This window comes from Elgaria multicarinata, chromosome 3 (assembly GCF_023053635.1).
Source record: "Elgaria multicarinata webbii isolate HBS135686 ecotype San Diego chromosome 3, rElgMul1.1.pri, whole genome shotgun sequence".
NCBI classification, from domain to species: Eukaryota; Metazoa; Chordata; class Lepidosauria; order Squamata; family Anguidae; genus Elgaria; species Elgaria multicarinata.
The window spans coordinates 32,403,450-32,423,289 of record NC_086173.1 but is presented as its reverse complement, the minus strand read 5'-3'; the positions used below and the strand labels follow the sequence as shown (position 1 = coordinate 32,423,289).

The window sequence follows — 19,840 nt, the reverse complement described above, 5'->3', positions numbered from 1 at the left end:
ACCTCAACCTTCTGCTCTCTAGAGTTCCTTTCTAGTCTCCATCATCATTTTTGTAGTACTCATTGGAACCCTTTCTTTGTATTGACATGTTACTTCTCCAGATAATACATTCAGAAAGATCCAGACCTTGGGTGTTTGAGATGACCTTCCAAAAAATGGTGGAGGTGGTGGTGCTATGATTTCAGCTTCTATTTTGTTGGGGGGTGTCTGGAAATGTTCTATGTATTCCATTTAATTTTTGTAAATTATTTCAGCTTTTAATTTTATTCATATGCCATCTTCCCAAAGCAACATTTCCCAAGGAACCCCAAGTATTATTTTAGTGCCATAATGAACCTGTGAGATACGCTAGTCCAACCTGAAGCTTCCATGCCTTATGGTTTTATTTTTTGTCAACTGCCCAGAGAGCTTTGGCTATGAAATAAATCAATAAAGCTTCCCCTACCCCGGTGCCCTCCAGATGTGTTGGACTATAACTCCCATCATCTCAGGCACCAGGTTGGGGGAGGCTAAGCTAGTCCAAGAGAGATAGTGATTTACTCATCTACGCAGTAAGCTTCATAGCTAGAGGATTGGGGGTTTTGTTTTGTTTTTCAGTCCAACTTTCACACACTGCATTACAGTGCATATCCTAAAAAGAAAATGGACTGTCATGCTTATAGTAGGCTCATTGAAATAGATGGGACACATAAATCATGGGTAACTTAAATCCCATTGATTTCAATGGATCTACTCTAAGTCTGGATCCAACCCAATCTATCTCTAACTAGACGTGGAAAGATAAAGTATTAGTTCCCCTCTCCAGTAGTGACTAATTAATTCAGGCAATTAGAATAAAAGTCATGACTAGGTTGTCCTTTTGACCAAGGCCTATCACTCAGTTAATCTTAGTCCATTAATCTTATTTTAGTTGATCAATCAGTCCATTAAATCTGCATAATTCTGTATCTATGAATGCATCGTTTTAAAGAACAAAGTATTATTTTCTTTGTTTTTAGGCACTGCATAATGTCACAGCGGACCTCGTCTTGGAAGAGGCATTCCCCCAGTTTCCACACACAAGAGAGGGTGCCGCTTCTAAAATGCCACTTGTCCCATCTGCAGTTTTTATAAATTCTTGCACTTTTATCTTATTTTAAATCATCATCATCATCATCATCATCATCATCATCATCATCTTCTGCTAATCAGGGACACTTTTTAAAAAGTATGCCAAAGTGGTTTTAATTGAGTCATTCTATTAATCACATAAATGTTGCAGCCCTTCTTTTGATTGTCCCCTGCTTGGCAATACTTTCTTGTAGAGTGTGGGATAGCTCCCCCAGTGTACTTAGAAAGATGAAGATCAAGGGAATATATAGGACAAAATCATTCCAAAAGAAACTAGTGGACAAGCAGCACAGATGCAAACCACTGAGTTCAGAGCCAGACTTTGATACTCATTAAATAAATCCAAACTAGCCCACTTCCTCCTTTTCCTTTCCTTAAGAATCATGTCTTTTCTTGGAACAGTGTAAAAGCCGGAACGGAACAGGCCGGAACAGCCCCATTATATTAAAAAACCATACCAAAAACAGTGGCATGTGTTAGCAACACTTGAGAACAATATTTTAAGACTAAAACCATACCAATATTATATCACTATTAACCCCAGAACTCCCAAAACGACGTCCGGAACAGAATGGGATGGCCGGAACGGCCACTAGGGAACGAGCGATATCAACCAAACTCACCAGACATGCATAACTAAATGGCAGGGATGCAATAGGCCACAAAAGTTGCCCCGAAACCACGTTCAGATACCCGTTCCGGGCAAAAACGCATATTGCGCAAAATCGGCCGTAACGGCAGCTTCCCAATGAGATAAGTGAACCAAACTCACCAGATGCACATAACTAGGTGGGACAAATACAGAAAGCTCCAAAAGTTGCCCCAAAACCACGTTCAGTTACCCGTTCCGGGCAAAAATGTGTATTGCGCAAAATGGGCCATAACGGCAGCTTCCCAATGAGATAAGTGAACCAAACTCACCAGATGCACATAACTAGGTGGGACAAATACAGAAAGCTCCAAAAGTTGCCCCAAAACCACGTTCAGATACCCGTTCCGGGGAAAAACGTGTATTGCACAAAACGGGCCGTAACAGCAGCTTCCCAATGAGGAAAGTCAACCAAACTCACCAGATGGACATGACAAGGTGGGACAAATATAGAAAGCTCCAAAAGTTGCCCCAAAACCACGTTCAGGTACCCGTTCCAGGCAAAAACGCGTATTGCGCAAAATGGGCCGTAAAAGCAGCTTCCCAATGAGGAAAGTCAACCAAACTCACCAGATGCACATGACAAGGTGGGACAAATATAGAAAGCTCCAAAAGTTGCCCCAAAACCACGTTCAGGTACCCGTTCCAGGCAAAAACGCGTATTGCGCAAAATGGGCCGTAAAAGCAGCTTCCCAATGAGGAAAGTCAACCAAACTCACCAGATGCACATGACAAGGTGGGACAAATATAGAACGCTCCAAAAGTTGCCCCGAAACCACGTTCAGATACCCGTTCCGGGCAAAAACGTGTATTGTGCAAAACGGGCCGTAACGGCAGCTTCCCAATGAGATAATTGAACCAAACTCACCAGACACACATTACTAGGTGGGGCAAATATAGAAAGCTCCAAAAGTTGCCCCCAAACCACGTTCAGATACCCGTTCCGGGCAAAAACGCGTATTGCGCAAAACGGGCCGTAACAGCAGCTTCCCAATGAGGTAAGTGAACCAAACTCACCAGATGCACATGACAAGGTGGGACAAATATAGAAAGCTCCAAAAGTTGCCCCAAAACCACGTTCAGATACCCGTTCCAGGCAAAAACGCATATTGCGCAAAACGGGCCGTAACGGCAGCTTCCCAATGAGATAAGTGAACCAAACTCACCAGATGCACATGAGAAGGTGGGACAAATATAGAAAGCTCCAAAAGTTGCCCCAAAAACACGTTCAGATACCCGTTCCGGGCAAAAACGTGTATTGCGCAAAACAGGCCGTAACAGCAGCTTCCCAATGAGGAAAGTCAACCAAACTCACCGGATGCACATAACTAGGTGGGACAAATATAGAAAGCTCCAAAACTTGCCCCGAAACCACGTTCAGATACCTGTTCCGGGCAAAATAACGGCAGCTTTCCAATGAGGTAAGTCAACCAAACTCACCAGATGCGCATTACTAGGTGGGACAGATGTAAAAAGCTCCAAAAGTTGCCCCAAAACCACGTTCAGATACCCGTTCCGGGCAAAAGTCTGTATTGCCCAAAACGAGCCGTAACGGCAGCTTCCCAATGAGGTAAGTCAACCAAACTCACCAGAAGCACATTACTAGATGGGACAGATATAATAACCTCTGAAATTTCCATTAAAGTCAGGTTCTGTTACCCATTCCGGGCCATAGTTCATATTCCCAAAATTAGCTGGAAAAGAAAATTATGGGTGAGGAAAATGAGGCACTATCTATTGTCGGGAAATTGCCTCGAAAGGCAACTTCTATGTGTGTGAATGCAATCAAATAAACTACTTTCATTGTACTAACTGGAACATTTAATAAACTTTCTCAGAATCCAGAGTGAAGTTCTGCAAAGATGGTTTCCTACAGAAGCCCATAGTTGTCATGTGGTTTGGTAGTGTGCTTAAAATATCAGTCTATGATGGCATTGTTGGGGTTGGGCTGTCTCATTCCATCATGAAGCTTACAATGACCTGTGGCTATTCACATCTTTCAACCTAACTTATTCCACAGGGTTATTACAAAATTGGGAAAGGCCATTGTAGTTCACCATGCGTTTCTGGGTGGCGGGTGGGATATAAATGTTCTGTCAAAAAAGCCCAGGTCTTTTGAGGATTGCCATGGGAGTACTGGAGGCTGCATTCCAGGAAGTCCAAAAACACGGCCCCCAACCCCTTCCAGGGCTGATGGAGGCCTTCCCCTTCAGCCCTTTCCCCCAAGAAATTGGGTGCCAGTCCCGGTTGCCCTGGAGATCTCCGTTTTTCCAGAGGTCTCCCGGGTTTTCCGGGTCATCTGGTCACCCTTATCACACCAGGAGACAAAGTGTTAATGCCCACATTCCACAATCTTGACAGGTACCCCTCCCCTCCCCAAACATGGAATTTATTTTTAAAAGCCAATCACACAATTTTTAATTGTATGTTAGGTGTCTTGAATAGGTTAGCCCCATGTGAATAAGAGGGAGCTAGGTTGACCATTTGTTTGATTCAGTATAACCCATTGTCATTGGCTGTGATGTTCTGAAGCTTTATTAACATATATGCTTCTTTAGTCATATTCTTTATGAAAATATGAATACAAGAAAAATAACCACAAACAGTAAGAACAAAAACAATGTACATAATATCTATATACTCTCTCTCTCTCTCTCTCTCTCTCTCTCTCTCTCTCTCTCTCTCTGTGTGTGTGTGTGTGTGTGTGTAAATGTAAATGCTAACATATAGCACCTGTTAACATAATTTTTTGCCTACAGTGTAGATTATTCATTTCTCACAACACTTTGGACATTTGAATATACCACGAGAAGCTTGATTTATCTCAAGGCAAGAATGATGGTGCCAGTCCTGACATGCTCCCTCGCACAGAACCATGGTGTCCTCCTTTGGTTTCTTGCACTGATCACCCATTAAGCACAAAGACCAAGATGAAGTGTAATACTGTTGTATTGCTGAAGACAAGAACTGGATTGTAGAAAATGTTCCTTTCGGTGGTTTTCTAGAAACAGGACTATTGAATTGCTTAATTTCTCTCTGATTTATTTGCTTCTTTATTCTCTGCTGCTGTCTCTGCATTAAACTTGGCCGTGGAAGAAGTGATTTGTGCTTGAGAAGTTCATTTGCAATCCACTGCCGTACAGGCACCATGTCTGCTGGGAAAGGGACAGGTGAGCCACTGCATAGCACATGTGCAAAGAGACATACAAAAAAGTTTGGTTGACTTACCTCATTGGGAAGCTGCCGTTACGGCCCGTTTTGCACAATACGCGTTTTTGCCTGGAACGGGTATCTGAACGTGGTTTTGGGGCAACTTTTGGAGCTTTCTATATTTGTCCCACCTTCTCATGTGCATCTGGTGAGTTTGGTTCACTTATCTCATTGGGAAGCTGCCGTTACGGCCCGTTTTGCGCAATATGCGTTTTTGCCCGGAACGGGTATCTGAACGTGGTTTGGGGGCAACTTTTGGAGCTTTCTATATTTGTCCCACCTTGTCATGTGCATCTGGTGAGTTTGGTTCACTTACCTCATTGGGAAGCTGCCGTTACGGCCCATTTTGCACAATACGCGTTTTTGCCTGGAACGGGTATCTGAACGTAGTTTTGGGGCAACTTTTGGAGCTTTCTATATTTGTCCCACCTTGTCATGTGCATCTGGTGAGTTTGGTTCACTTATCTCATTGGGAAGCTGCCGTTACGGCCCATTTTGCGCAATACGCGTTTTTGCCCGGAACGGGTATCTGAACGTGGTTTTGGGGCAACTTTTGGAGCTTTCTATATTTGTCCCACCTTGTCATGTGCATCTGGTGAGTTTGGTTCACTTATATCATTGGGAAGCTGCCGTTACGGCCGGTTTTGCGCAGTACACGTTTTTGCCCGGAACGGGTATCTGAACGTGGTTTTGGGGCAACGTTTGGAGCTTTCTATATTTGTCCCACCTAGTTATGTGCATCTGGTGAGTTTGGTTTACTTTCCTCGTTGGGAAGCTGCTGTTAGGGCCCGTTTTGCGCAATACGCGTTTTTGCCTGGAACGGGTGTCTGAACGTGGTTTTGGGGCAACTTTTGGAGCTTTCTATATTTATCCCACCTTGTCATGTGCATCTGGTGAGTTTGGTTCACTTACCTCATTGGGAAGCTGCCATTACGGCCCATTTTGCGCAATATGCGTTTTTGCCCGGAACGGGTATCTGAACGTGGTTTCGGGGCAACTTTTGGGGCTTATTGCATCCCTGAAATTTAGTTATGCATGACTGGTGAGTTTGGTTGATATCGCTCGTTTCCTAGTGGCCGTTCCGGCCATCCCATTCTGTTCCGGACGTCATTTTGGGAGTTCTGGGGTTAATAGTGATATAATATTGGTATGGTTTTAGTCCTAAAATATTGTTCTCAAGTGTTGCTAACACATGCCACTGTTTTTGGTATGATTTTTTAATATAATGGGGCTGTTCCGGCCTGTTCCGTTCCGTTCCGGCTTTTACACCGTCCCCTTTGTAACCCTAACGTTTCTCTAGTATCGCAGTCCGATTTGAGCAGCAGCCTATGAACCAGCCGCTACATGTTCAAAGTCTTGTATGTGATTAAAGAAGTCACTGCAAGAGACAATGGGCATTCTGGTTTCTTTGTGATACTAAGATCAGCTTCTTTACACATGATTTTTTCCAGGTAGTTTCTTCCTCTGCCTTTCTACTACATTTCATTATACAACCACTAGATTCCACTATGGTAAAGCGGAATTGCACAATTACACAAGTCTCTCATTCCAATATTTCTAAATAACACCAGGCTTTCTTGTTAGGACCCCACCCCACCCTCCTCGATAATGGTTGCAAAGCACGGGAAAAGTCCTGGAGGATGACAACAGCATCATGCAAAGGATACACAAACTAATGTAAGTGATCAATCATGGGTGCCCAATGAACTCCTCATGTAAAAACTGAAGGAACAAGAATAAATCCCCTTCTAGCCCTACCACTGACCCAAGGGCTGCTGCTCACTCATTTTTAAATCTTACATTTCAGTCACCGATGATGGCCTTCTAAAACACATCACCCTACTGAATTTGTTCTTAGAAAAGAACAGGGCATCTAAGCAGGATGACAGAGAGTTATCCGACAAGAAGTGAAAATCTTGGAGGCGTTTGGCTTTGCTGAACTCTGCCCTTAAAGCAACAGAAGGGACGTATGAGAATTTCATTTCAGTTTGCTAAACATCAGAATGTGCCCCATTCACACCCCCAAATGGGAACATGAGCACATTCTTTGGGCAAAGCTCATTCTCCCATCCCTAAGCCTGAGGTCACACAGGAAGAAACACTGACGGATCCAAAATAAAAAAATAAAAAAAAATAGCATCTTACCACTTTTCTGAGGATAGCACAGGGCAGCATTGGGCGTAGATAGCTTTCTCCATGAACGTTTGGTGGTCGTTGCTATGATTTGACCAGCAGAATCCATGTCCAGGAAGTGGACTTAACAGTGCAGTCCTACGCCTATTCCTCCCAGGTAAGTCCTACTAGGTCTTACTTCCAGGTAAGAGCTCATAGGATTGAGATTTTAAGAACTGTTCTTCTGGCCTTAAGTCAGAAGAGCAGAGGAGCTTCTCCCACATGGTCATTTCCAACCCCGCCCCAGTAACATGAAAAAGCTTGCCTGGGAGAGACTACTAATAAAGTTCCTTCCTAGAAAAGAGGGCTGCTTTGACGGCACCACATTGACACCATGTTGCCCCTAAAGCCCGCAGTTTTCCTCCTGCAGGGTTGCGCTTGGTAATCCTCACGCCACGGAGGGAGCACAGAGTTTCCAGTGTCCTCCTCCCCCACCCGTTTCTGGCTTGAGAACCAATCATCAGTCCAATAAAAGGGGGGCACCAGTTGAATTTGCAATTAAAAATAAATGCTAAAGAGCACACAACTCTACAAACAATATTATAATGCGTGACAAACCATAACATAGGAATGATGCAATTAAACAGAAAATAGTAAATTGAACGAGTCTACACAAAACATGCTAGACACTCAGTATGAAATGAAGACATAAATAAAGTGCAAAAAGCAATGAGGTTTAACAGCTGGGCGACAGAGAGAACATGAGAGCGTGCATTGAACACAGGTTTTCTACAAGATAGGCAAAGTATAACATGCACCCATTTCAGTCCTGTTTTGCCATGTTTGGGCTTCTTCAGAAAAGCAACGTAATCTGTGAAAACCAAAAAACATACATAAGACAAAGTTATTGGCAAATAGCAACAGATAAGGCTCAGAGACTTTTCTGTTAGGACTCGCTGCAATTCACAAGCAATGTGGTGGGAGTAAGGGAAAGTTGAAACACCTTAAGTAATCTTTCTGTCCCAGAATCTTATTAATTCCCCACCCCAGGAAGTTTGGCTGCAAAACAAATACAAAGTTTCAGAAACATGATAAAATTAACAGCCAAATGTTAATTAAGGAGCTCAACCCTCAATCCCAAGCAACTCTATTGAACAGATTCAATGGTGGCCAGTTCTGCAGACAGGTGTGTTAGTTTAGTCTTTATCTACCTGTATCTTAAAGGTACAGGTAACACTCTAGTCCAGACTAGAACAGAGGTAGTAACCCATCCTGCAGCTACTGAGGGAAGTAACAAACAGGAAGAGGTCACCTTCCAGGATTTCTCTAGCAAAACTCGAGCAACATGAGGTAGCCTTAACCCTGGTCTTAAACCAACACGTGTTTTGATAATGAAATAGTATGGTGTCTAAAGTTATATGGGAAGCACTGCAGAAAGTTATTTGATTTAATTCCCTCCTGCCCTCCCAAGTTAAGGGCATTTCCCCCCTTCTGCAGGGGACAAACGGTCCTGTGGAAGGGAAGGGTGTGATATTCAGCCCAGCTGAAATAAAAGCAACAGCTTCAAAGTAACTTAAGAGTTTAGGAGAACACAGAATTAAAATGGAAAATCAGCCACAATAATTAAATTATTTTTTATGTTAAATGGGAAGGATCCCTCTTCCATATGCATGTGAAGTGGGCTCTTAAGCAAATTAAAGCAACTGTAGTTGCTGTTTCAATTCATTCCTGGGCAAATATAATGTATGCATCCCTTCATTCATTCTTTAGTTGTCAAGGTGGTTCAGAGCAAAAATAATAATAATTCCTAAAAAATATAAAACCAATAGGCATAGCAAACCAAAACAAGAAAATACCAAAACCAATATACGTAATTGTTGGGAAATCACACTCTGAACCAGAGTTGAGCAGAAGTAGCAGCGGCTCTCAGTTTAGGACGCAGCAAAGACTCGATGAGGCAAAGGATTCTTTGTAAGTTAAAAGCAAACCCTTTACTGACAGTTGAAATAATTTAGTTATGGCAGCATATATACAAATACTCACAGACGATCAATACACATCAGCATACATCAAGATGGGGTAAGATGAAGAATAAGAAACATGAAACATGCAATCACTAATTGATTAATTGATGAAAATGCTTCCATACAATAATTCAATAACTGTCCAGCTGAGACCTTGACATTTAAGGGAATTGCGCGTTCTGCTGACTCCTCATTTTCCTCAAGATCCAACACCCGTTATTTTGATTTTTACGCAACAGTTTTTACAACACAACACTTGTACAGACGTTTACATTTCATCCTGCCTGAAACCTAGTGTTTCACAAATCTCCCTGTGTTTTGTAGCTCCTAAAGGTTTTGTGAATATGTCAGCAAAGTTTTCTTGTGACGCACAATAACACAACTTCAGAGTTCCACTACTTATGTGTTCTTTCACATTTTGGTACTTAATAGCAATGTGTTTGGATTTTGACTTGAACATGTCTGCGTTTGCCAACGCAATACATGCCTGGGAGTCACAGAACACTGTGATTGGCGTTTCAATTTGGATTTTGAAATCCTTTATTAATTGCATTAGCCAAGTGATTTCTCCACACAACTCTGACAGTGCCCCATACTCTGCTTCGCAGGAAGATCTGGAGACAAAAGCCTGCTTTCTGGACTTCTAAGAGATTAGTCCTTTTCCCAACTTCCGGACTTCTATACAGCCTGCCCAATCCGAATCCACATAACTCAAGAGCTTTTTATCTGGCTCAGCAGATAACTTCAAACTGTAATTTAAGGTGCCTTTGAGGTACTTAACACTCTCTTGGTTGCATGCCAAGCAGGCACTGTTGGCTTGGCAATGAACCAGGGGGGGATCCGCACGTCGCTCCCAGAGCGCTTCTATGGGACCCCAGTGCACCCCGAAAACGATAGTCTGACTTCCCTGTAAAAGAAACGAGGAAGAGCCGTCCATGCCGCCGAAGACGAGGAGGAGGAGGAGAGCTCTCCGCTGACGAGGAGAGCTCGGCAAAAGAAGGCGGGCTCTCTTCACCGAGCTTTTGCCGAGAGGAGAGCTCTTTTGCCGAGCTCTCCTCACCGGCGGAGAGCTCTCTGCGGCAGCGGCATGGACGGCTCTTCCTCGTTTCTTTTACCGGGAAGTCAGACTATCGTTTTCGGGGTGCACTGGGGTCCCATAGAAGCGCTCTGGGAGTGACGTGCGGATCCCCCCCTGCTTAAGATAGCAACCGCAGCAGACAGATCTGGCCTTGACCAGCTTACCAAATACAATAACATACCCACCACAGAGTGATACAGGCTTGGATCACTGAAACTTTCTCCTTGCAGGTTTTTCTGGATATCCAATTCCATGGGGCTTTTGACCCCTTTGCAATCCTGCATTCCAAAATCCTCTAGCAGCTTTAGAATTTTTTGCTTCTGACTGAGCAAAAAACCTCCGTCTTCTGCTAGTTTAACTTCTACTCCTAGGTAATTCTTCACTGGACCTAAGGATTTCAAATTATACCTGCTTCCAAGCTGATTTGCAACTTTCTGGACCTCTGCATCACTAGGACAAGCAATCAAAACATCATCAACAGAAACGATGAGAGCTTTATAATTCTGACCACTCCCCTTTCTGTACAGACACAGCTCCTTTCAAATCCCATCTCACTTACCAAAGTGGTGTTTTGGACAGAATTCCAACACCTGGCACTCTGTCTAAGGCCATAAATTGCTTTCTTCAGGAACCAAACTTTGTTGTCATCTGACTCAAAACCTTCAGGTTTTCTCATGTATATTTTTTCCTGAATTGGGGCGTTGAGGTATGCAGTTTGGAAATCATATTGCCTAATTTTTAACTTTTCTTTTGCTGCAATAGTTAAAAATAATCTTAAAGTTTCTGCTTTTACAGTTGAGGTATAGTCTACCTCCTTAACTTAATTAAAACCCCTTGCGACAAGTCGGGCTTTGAATTTTTCTTCCCCTGTCTCTAACTGTTTGCGCTTAAAAACCCATCGACACATTACAGACTTCTGCCCTGGAGGCAAAACTGTTTCTTGAAAAACTTCATTGTCTTTTAGGCTTTTCAACTCACTTTCCATGGCTTCTAGCCATTTCTGCCTTTCTAAAGAACCGAATCTTTGTACATCTGCATAAGAATTTGGCTCAAAGCTTATATTAAAGGCTTCAGAGGCAAACCGCTTTGGCGGGACTCCTTTATTTGCTCTCTGAGAGCGAGGGGGGATAAATGCCGCCTCCTCTTTCTGTTCTGGCTGCGTTTCTAACTCTGATCCGGCCTCTGTTAACTCCTGTGGTGTTCAATTCAATAACTGTCCAGCTGACACCTTGACATTTGAGGGAATTGCATGTTCTGCTGACTCCTCATTTTCTTCAGGTCTCCAGGTAATTGGAAAAATAGTGGAAAAAGAAAAACCAGATCCAATCCAGGATCCAACAGTAATAATGAAACAGAATGAAGCTGAAGTCAATAAAACCTTTATATTTTTTAATGTACAATATGTTAATATTTTTTTTCATACATGCAGTACATTGTGTCATCACTTCAAAAAACAGGCTGTGCTACTGCTTGGAGTCAGGCGTGTGTCAGAGAGAGAGAGAGAGAGAGAGAGAGAGAGAGAGGCCTTTGCTAGACCTACCGTTAAATCTGCGACGGAGGAGGGGATTGACCACGATGCAACTATCGCGGGCTGTTGCACTAGTCCAGATGTCACACGTGACGAGCTCAAGAAGAGAGCCGTCACATCCGCCATTTTTTTGTTTTCTTAAAGGGATGATGCGCACGAACGCTCGTGCACACAGGTAATTTATTTTTAGAAATTAAATTGATTTTCCCACTCCCCCACCCTGCCCCCGATAGGCGCAGCACTCCTGGAGAGTGTTGCGCCCTGTGCGCGGCTCCCAGCCTCGCACGAGTAACCGCGTGGAGCCGGGGTCAAGCCACGGAAACGGGCCACACCTTCTGCGGTCCCGGGCTCAGCCCGGCACCGTGGAAAAAGCAGTCCTAAAGTGTAGGGCTATATCCCGAGGCCAGGCAGGGTTGATCCTTGCCGGAGCCTGAGATCCCCTGTGCATCATCTGGACACACAGGGGTGATCCCGGTTATACGCCAGGGATATAGCCTGGTCTAGCAAAGGCCTGTGGGCCCGATTTCTCCATAGTCCCAAGCTGAGCCCAGGACCGCGGAAGGTGTGGCCCGTTTCTGTGGATTGACCCCGGCCCCGCGCAGTTACTCGCAGGTAGCTGGGAGCCGCACACGGGGTGCAGCGCTCCCCAGGAGTGCTGCGCCCATCGGGGGCAGGGTGGGGGGAGCAGGAAAATCAATTTAATTTTTTTAAAAAACCAATACCTGTGTGCATGAAAACAAAAAAAATGGCAGACGTGACTGCTCTCTTCTTGAGCTCACCACACGTGATGTCTGGATAGTTGCATCGTGGGCTTTCCCCTCCTCAGTTGCAGATTTAACAGTAAGTCTAGCAAAGGAGAGAGAGAGAGAGAGAGAGAGAGAGAGAGAGAGAGAGAGAAAAGCCCCAGTTGAATTGACAGCCTAAATAATTGCAGGTCATCAATCCTTCTTCAAGACTGGTGTTCTTCATTCATGTTCTTAAAGGGCCGAACTTGGAAAAGGCTTCCGTATCTTTCCTGGAGAAAGAGTTATGAAGGAAAAAGCATTAGTTCTCATGTGGGTTCAACTGCACTGGCCATTAGGGCTAGATGAGAATTTAATTGGGTCTCCATTTTACTGCAGACCTATCCAGTTGGCACACCCCTCAGACCAAAACGCATTCCAGAATGCAGTTGTAACTGGAAATCTGCACTTTCTTGGGCAGCTGGGCTAAAGTTCCATCAATTAAAAAAAATCTGTCCCCAAATTGTGCATGTTTCAAAAGGCACGTCATGTGGGCAAATACGTGCACTGTCGCTTTATCTGATGGGGAGAGCAAATGCATACATGTGCACCTTTGGATAATCCACACACAAAACAAGCCATGGATTTGTATCCTGCAGATTAGTACAGAAATGAGTCGGAATGATTTTTGGTGTGCAAATCCAAGAGCCTGTTTTGAAAAACGACTTCACAGCACTGCCCGCTTATTGTACAGTTCATATCACTCCCCAGTCCTTGGCTTCCTCTTAAGAAGCCATCACCTCTAGTTACATTTAATGGCAATTCATGGTATCCCAAACTTTAAAATATAAGGATTATCGAAATACGTTTGGTACTGTAAAAGCTGAGTCAAACAGGCAACCATCCCTTCAAATTGACACTTACTGTTGAAACAATCTTTTCAATAGACTCCACCAGTATGTTCTGGATGTTATCCTAAGTGGAATAGACAGAGAATATCTTTTAAGTCCCTCTAGTGCTATTAAGAAACTTGTCAAAATTTTGTAATGTGAAGATGTGAAAAGCTTACGGTGCAGATATGCATGACTACTCGGAAGTAAGCCTCAGGGAAGTTATTTTCACGTAAGTGTGTGCACATTTCCGAACAGGGAAAATGTACACTTATTCAAGCAAGAATGCAAATGCCCCCACACCACATTAACCATGGTGTAAAATGTGTCCTTTTTTGAAAAATGCTCATGTTAGAGTGTGCATTTTTCAAAACGGATACACCCTTCCAAATGTGATGGCAAGCTCAAGAATGCACAAGTTTGCATTCAGGGTGCTTTCCTCACATTTTCACAGGTGAAGGAAGTTCTCATACATCCCTAGTATAGGATTTCAGCCTTAACTGGTAAAAGTGACTTTTTACTTAGAACTTCCCTAGCTAATCAAATTGTATAGTGATGTTAATCAACAATTATGTGCAAGTATGAAGAAGCCATCAGGGATCAAATACCACGAACAGGATATCCCTATGTTCCATCAATTCACAAATGAACTTCCCAGTGCCTGCACACTTTGAAGCTCCTTCAAGTCATCCTGCTAAACAGCCCTCCAAAGGCTGGCTGGTTTGCCTGCCTGGCTATGACCACATAAACAAGCATCAGGCAGGCCGTCATAATACATGATTGGTCGTCAGGTTTGTCCTGGAAGCTCCCGATTTATGCTGGGGGTGGGTGAGCAGAACATGGATCTCCATGAAACACTGAAGTCAAAAACATCTGGAGATCTATCTTCTGGCCACCCCTGATGTACAGAGCCCCAGTTCAGTGAGTGAGGAGAGACCATAACTTCTCACACATGCTTAGTGTGCTGGCTCACAGTTCTTCCCAAATGCATTATCTTTCTGACATGATACCTGATGAGGTTCTGCTGAAAGGACCTCCTCTGAAGTGTAATTCTTCAGGACTTTCAATACGGACTCCATATGGCGAGCCGCAATAAGCCCGATGGCAGAAAGAATGCCCTAGGAAGAATCAGGGGTTATTCAGTTGATTCCTATTTCCTTGAGAGTCTGAAAATTATTTATCTGATGTATTTTCAAATTATTGTCTCCCAAAGTGGCTCACAACAATTCAAAAGAGAGACAGTTCTTGCCATTAGGTTGCAAAGTAAAGAGACAATAGAGACAAGGAGTAGAGGGAAAACATAAAGAGGAGGGAGATTGTTTTTCAAGGCCCGAACAAAGCACTGAGCTATAGCAGTGGCATTTAAATGGACATTGGGCCAAGCGGGTGTTCTCTCCCTGGGGTTCTTGCTCAAATACTATTTGGTGGCTATTTGGCCAATGGATGGGACTAGAGCATTCTCTCTGTTGATACTGTAGTTGCAGAGCTACAGGCAGTAGGAGCTGAGTGGTCTTTCTGGCAAGGAGGGAGGAGAGAATTCCCTGCAACCGCTCCTTCTCTGGCTGAAGGATGGGTCAGGTTGGTCTCCCCCTTGGCATGGTGTTATTCCTGGGAAGCAGGAGAGGCAGCCTCCCAGTGTCCCTCAGTCGCCTGGCGGATTTTGGAAGCCAGGGTGTGCTTCCTTTCTGCTCTCCAACTCCAGGGCAAGAAATACAGAATGAAAAGGGACACGGGGCTCCATTTATAGCTCCATTGTGAATGGGGGTCATAGATCCCTGTTCAGTGCGCGATATCTTCGAGACATCGCACATTCATAATTTCATCGTGCATCCCACAAAGGCTGAGAAAACAGAACACTCTAGAAGCCTGTGGATCTCCCCTGCTATGCTTCCCCATATTCTAACAAGAAATTCTCTTCTCCAAAGTATGAGGGAAGTTGGTTTCCTTTCCAAGCTCTGTTCAGCCTATGATCTGCTCAGAGACATATTCCTTTGTAGCGCAGGTAGGGAAGTGCATTAAATACCCAGGTCTGATTAAGGGGCGGACTGCTAATGTGCACACATGGGGAAGCAGGAGGAGTATTTAATTGGCAGTGAAGTAAGTTCCCTCTTATCAGGTGCCTGGAGGCCGAAGGGGGAGGGATCTCAAAGGATGTAAATTCCCGCTTGCTGCAAACACAGTCACAATCCGAGAGGGTCACTGTAGCAACACTTTGAGGGCCTTTTCAAATCATACCAGGATGGAAGGCAAGAAGCTAAAAGTGCAGGATGGTTTCACGTTGTAAAATATTAATACAATGCATGGATCAACGTTATGTATCAATGCATGTATCAATGTAACACTTTAATAATCATGATTATGCTAAATAGAGCTAAAAATAAATATCACGGTTCCAAGCCTGACAGCTGTATTCCTCTCACCTCCTTATCTGATGGTTTCGTCAGCAATGACTGCAGGAGGTTGTTCAGAGATTCCTCCACGAGGGCATGATCTCCTGAGGCATGGAGAATGGCCCCATAATATTGGTACAGGAAGAGCTGCAAGAAGGAGTGGCAAAGATTGCATTTATTGGGACAGCAAATGTAGATAGACTCCATTATCTCATGATTTCATCTTGCCCTAAAGAAAGTTGGATATTACTATTATTGTACCACCATTACATCTTCATGGTAGTTTACAAAGTGCAGGTTTTGGTCAATATACAGTCTTTATTTTGACATAGGGGAGATAACAGAAGGAGGGGAGGGGAGGGGAGGGGAGGGGAGGGGAGGGGAGGGACGGGAGGGGGAGGCAGGAATGAATGAGCAAGACTTCCGTGTCATGTCAATGTCACACACTTAAACTTAGTCATAGTTTGATGTGGGAACTAAACATGCTGTATTAGCACTAGTCTGTACCCCTGTTCATTTGTGAAGAGAAAAAGACAAAAAGAGAGACACCTCCCTGCCACTCTGGACCAAACCTCATTATCAAAAAGAAAATACAGAAGCAGATACTGGCTCTGCATCTAGAAATACATCTCCAAACTGGACTATTCCACCTTGCTTTACGGTGAGCTTGGTCACCATAAACTTTAGACAGCTTCCACTGACCTTTGGCAGGGCAGAATCCCTTGAGGTCTTTCCCTCCTCCCTGAATACTTGGTGGAGGATTCCAGATAATTCCTTCTCCTGGTGGTAGTGAAGGGATCTGGCGCCAAGCTGTTGGAAAAGAAATCAAGCCTTTCACCATTCATGGATGTCTAACCCTCCCACTGTCCGAACAGGCTTGATCCAGCATTCCTTTCCATTGCGCCCTGTCATCTTCTGTTCCTCTCTTTTATTTTGGATTCCAATCTCAGGTCAAGGTGCTCTGAGGATGGCCATTGTATCCCTGACACTGAAATAGTCATTCCCGACTACCACCATGCTTAGGCTGACAGGTTCTGGCTATGCCACAGTCTACTTCACAGGTTCTAGTCAGAGTAGGCCTCCAGGAGGGCATGAGTTACACAGGAACACTTCTCTATCATCTCAGGTCTTGTTACCCAGCAAGCCTAGTTCAGAGCTCCACATTCTGATCAGCAGTCCTTGGCCATGCCATGCTGGCACAAAGGGGGGAACCCCTCAGATAACAGTGCTGTGGAGATGCAGGAGTCCATCAAAGCAGAGCTCCCACTGATGAAGATGGATAGTTTTGCAAGGCAGAAGTTTCACCTGCCATGTGTTTTGCCTCATAAGACAAGCAAACATTTTATCTGCCCTGGGTGTAACATCAATATGGCTTCCCTGCCATTAATGGGCCCCATCCTGGGCATAACTTCCAGAATAATTTATTAAATCGACCATCATGTAGAGAGAACCACGAAGTTCCCAATTCTATGCTTTGTTCTCTGATGTCAACGTTAAACCCAGCCGAAAGCAACCCAGATGCAAGAGGTGGAGATCCTTCCTTACCCTCTTCAGTTTGCTCCTCCATTCCTCTGCTTTTGAGGAATCCTCCTCTAAAAGTTCTGTGGAGGAAGAAGAAGAAGAAGAAGAAGAAGAAGAAGAAGAAGAAGAAGAAGAAGAAGAAGAAGAAGAAGAAGAAATGCATTGGTTAGGAATATTGTTCTATTGGACAAGATGGCTGTGAGGTTTTCTTTCTAAATCAGACCTGGCAAATCAAATAACTAACATGCCTGACTTGTAAAATAACTAAAATGAGCTCTGCATGAAACCTCCCATTTACAATATGTCTGGGAGCTTTAACTGACCCAAAACAATGTGATAGGCTGTGAAAAAATGGGGTCCCATGTTAGTACTCGCTATACTTCAGGGTTAAACTACACGTTACATTAACTAACTAGTGTGCTGCTCCCCCCTTCTATTATTTATTTATTTCAGAGTAAACACACTCCCTGCAAACTGGATTGGAACTGCAGTGTGTGGGGAGGTTTAATTCTTCTCTCCCCAACTGGGCCCTCCGATGAAAACACCCCCCATGTGGCAGTTAGCAGCAGTAAAAAAAAAAAAATCCTCCTTGACCCTCAGACAGTGAGGTTAACACAGAGCAGGCTGCTGTGGGAGATATTAATGGGCAGGCAGGTTCCTATGGGAGAAGATAGTCCTTGAAGTATCTTGGACCCAGAATGTTTAGAGCAACTGAATGGGCTTGCAAATCAAGTAGAAGCCAAAGAACATGTAAAATCAGCATTTGTATGCTCCACATGGCCAGCCCCAGTACAATCTAGCAGCTACTTTTGAACCAGCTGCTCGTTCCAAATACATTCTAAAGGCAGGCCCACATTGAGCGTATTACATCTATCTAATCTAGATACCCTTGGCAGGAATTTGCATGAATTAGCTTCTCTTTGCCAGCTTTCTGTCATTTTCTCCCACACTGATTTCATTTTATCCAACTAAGATACTTAACAATAAGAACTAGAAGCTTAGTTCCTTTTAAAAGTTGGGTCATGGAAGATCCAATTGAAGATGGCAAAGGCTTCTTCGCATTACCCACTGATTCTTCCTTCTATTTGCTCAACTTCTGCAATGCGCTCTACATGGGGCTACCTCTGTGCCTAGTCTGGAAACTTCAATTAGTCCAAAATATGGCAGCCAGGCTGGTCACTGGTACACCTAGGGGTGACCACATTACACCAGTTTTAAAATCTCTTCACTGGCTGACGATTAGTTTCCGGGCAAAGTACAAAGTGTTGGTTATTCCCTTTAAAGCCCTACATGGAATCGCCTTCTCCCGTTCAATTCACCCCACACACTCAGGTCCTCTGGGAAGAATCCCCTTCAGCTAGCAAAAACTAGATTAACAACTGTTACCCAGAGGACCTTTTCTTCTGCTGCTCCCAGACTGTGGAATGGCCTGCCGGAGGAGATTCGTCAACTTGACAGTCTTTTAGAATTTAAAAAAGCAATAAAGACTGATCTATTGTGGCAGGCCTATTCAGTGAAATTTTAGAATGTTTTCAGGATGTTTTAAAGATGTTTTAATCATGTATGGTATGTTTTAATCCGTTTTAATGTGTATTTTATATCATGTTTTTATACTGTTTGTTTTATATTTTGAATTCTTTTAGTTTTGGGGAACCCCCCAGGGAGCTTCAGCTATTGGGCGGTATAAAAACGCAAATACTACTACTACTAATAATAATAATAATAGTAATAATTGCTTACCGCATCCTATTTGCCCACATATTCTGTATTCTATATTCCTTCCCAACCCATCTAGCCTTTCTTCCTCCCATAATTCCTATGGTAGAAGGGTTGTTTTATTGTGTGTGTTTTAAAAAATAAAAACATTGTGAAAGGTTTGTTTGTGTCCACTGAAGCTATAGCTAAGACGTTAGAAAACAAGCAGGATATTGCACTATGAAAGTGGTATTAGCGAGGTGATGTTTGCCCTGTCCTGGACGGGGTTGCACTCTCCCTAAAGGATCGGGTCCATAGTTTGGGGGTGCTCTTGGATCCAGAACTGTCACAGGTGAACTCAGTGGCAAAGAGCACCTTTTATCAGCTTAGGCTGATATACCAACTACGCCCTTATCTAGACAGAGATAGCCTAGCTACAGTTATCCATTCTCTGATAACCTCTCGTTTGGATTACTGCAATGTGTTATAAGTGGGGCTGCCTTTGAAAACGGTCTGGAAGCTTCAGCTGGTACAGAACAGGGCAGTCCGTTTACTAACAGAAGCTATAGCTAAGCTGTAGCTTTTTGTACTGTATTTTGTAATTGTGCTTTTAACCTGTTGGTTGTTTTATTGTGGTTTTAATTTTTGTGAACCACCCAGACAGCTTTGGCTATTGGGCGGTATAAAAACGTAATAAATAAATAAATAAATAACAGGGACTGGCCGGCGAGATCACATTATGCCATTCCTTTTACAACTTCATTGGTTGCCAGTCCAGGTCCGGGCCCAATTCAAAGTGCTGGTATTGACATTTAAAGCCCTAAATGGTTTGGGGGCAGGTTATTTGAAGGAACGCCTCCTCCCATATGTAGCCCAGATCTTAAGATCATCTACAGGGGCCCTTGTCCGTG

General features: G+C 43.7%; 1 protein-coding gene across 1 annotated transcript in view; it reads left to right on the top strand.

The window, feature by feature from the left end:
• The window catches only part of LOC134394429 (thiol S-methyltransferase TMT1A-like), a 161,993-nt gene that overhangs the window by 715 nt on the left and 141,438 nt on the right, over window positions 1-19,840 (top strand). The gene's annotated exons all lie outside the window — the stretch shown is intronic.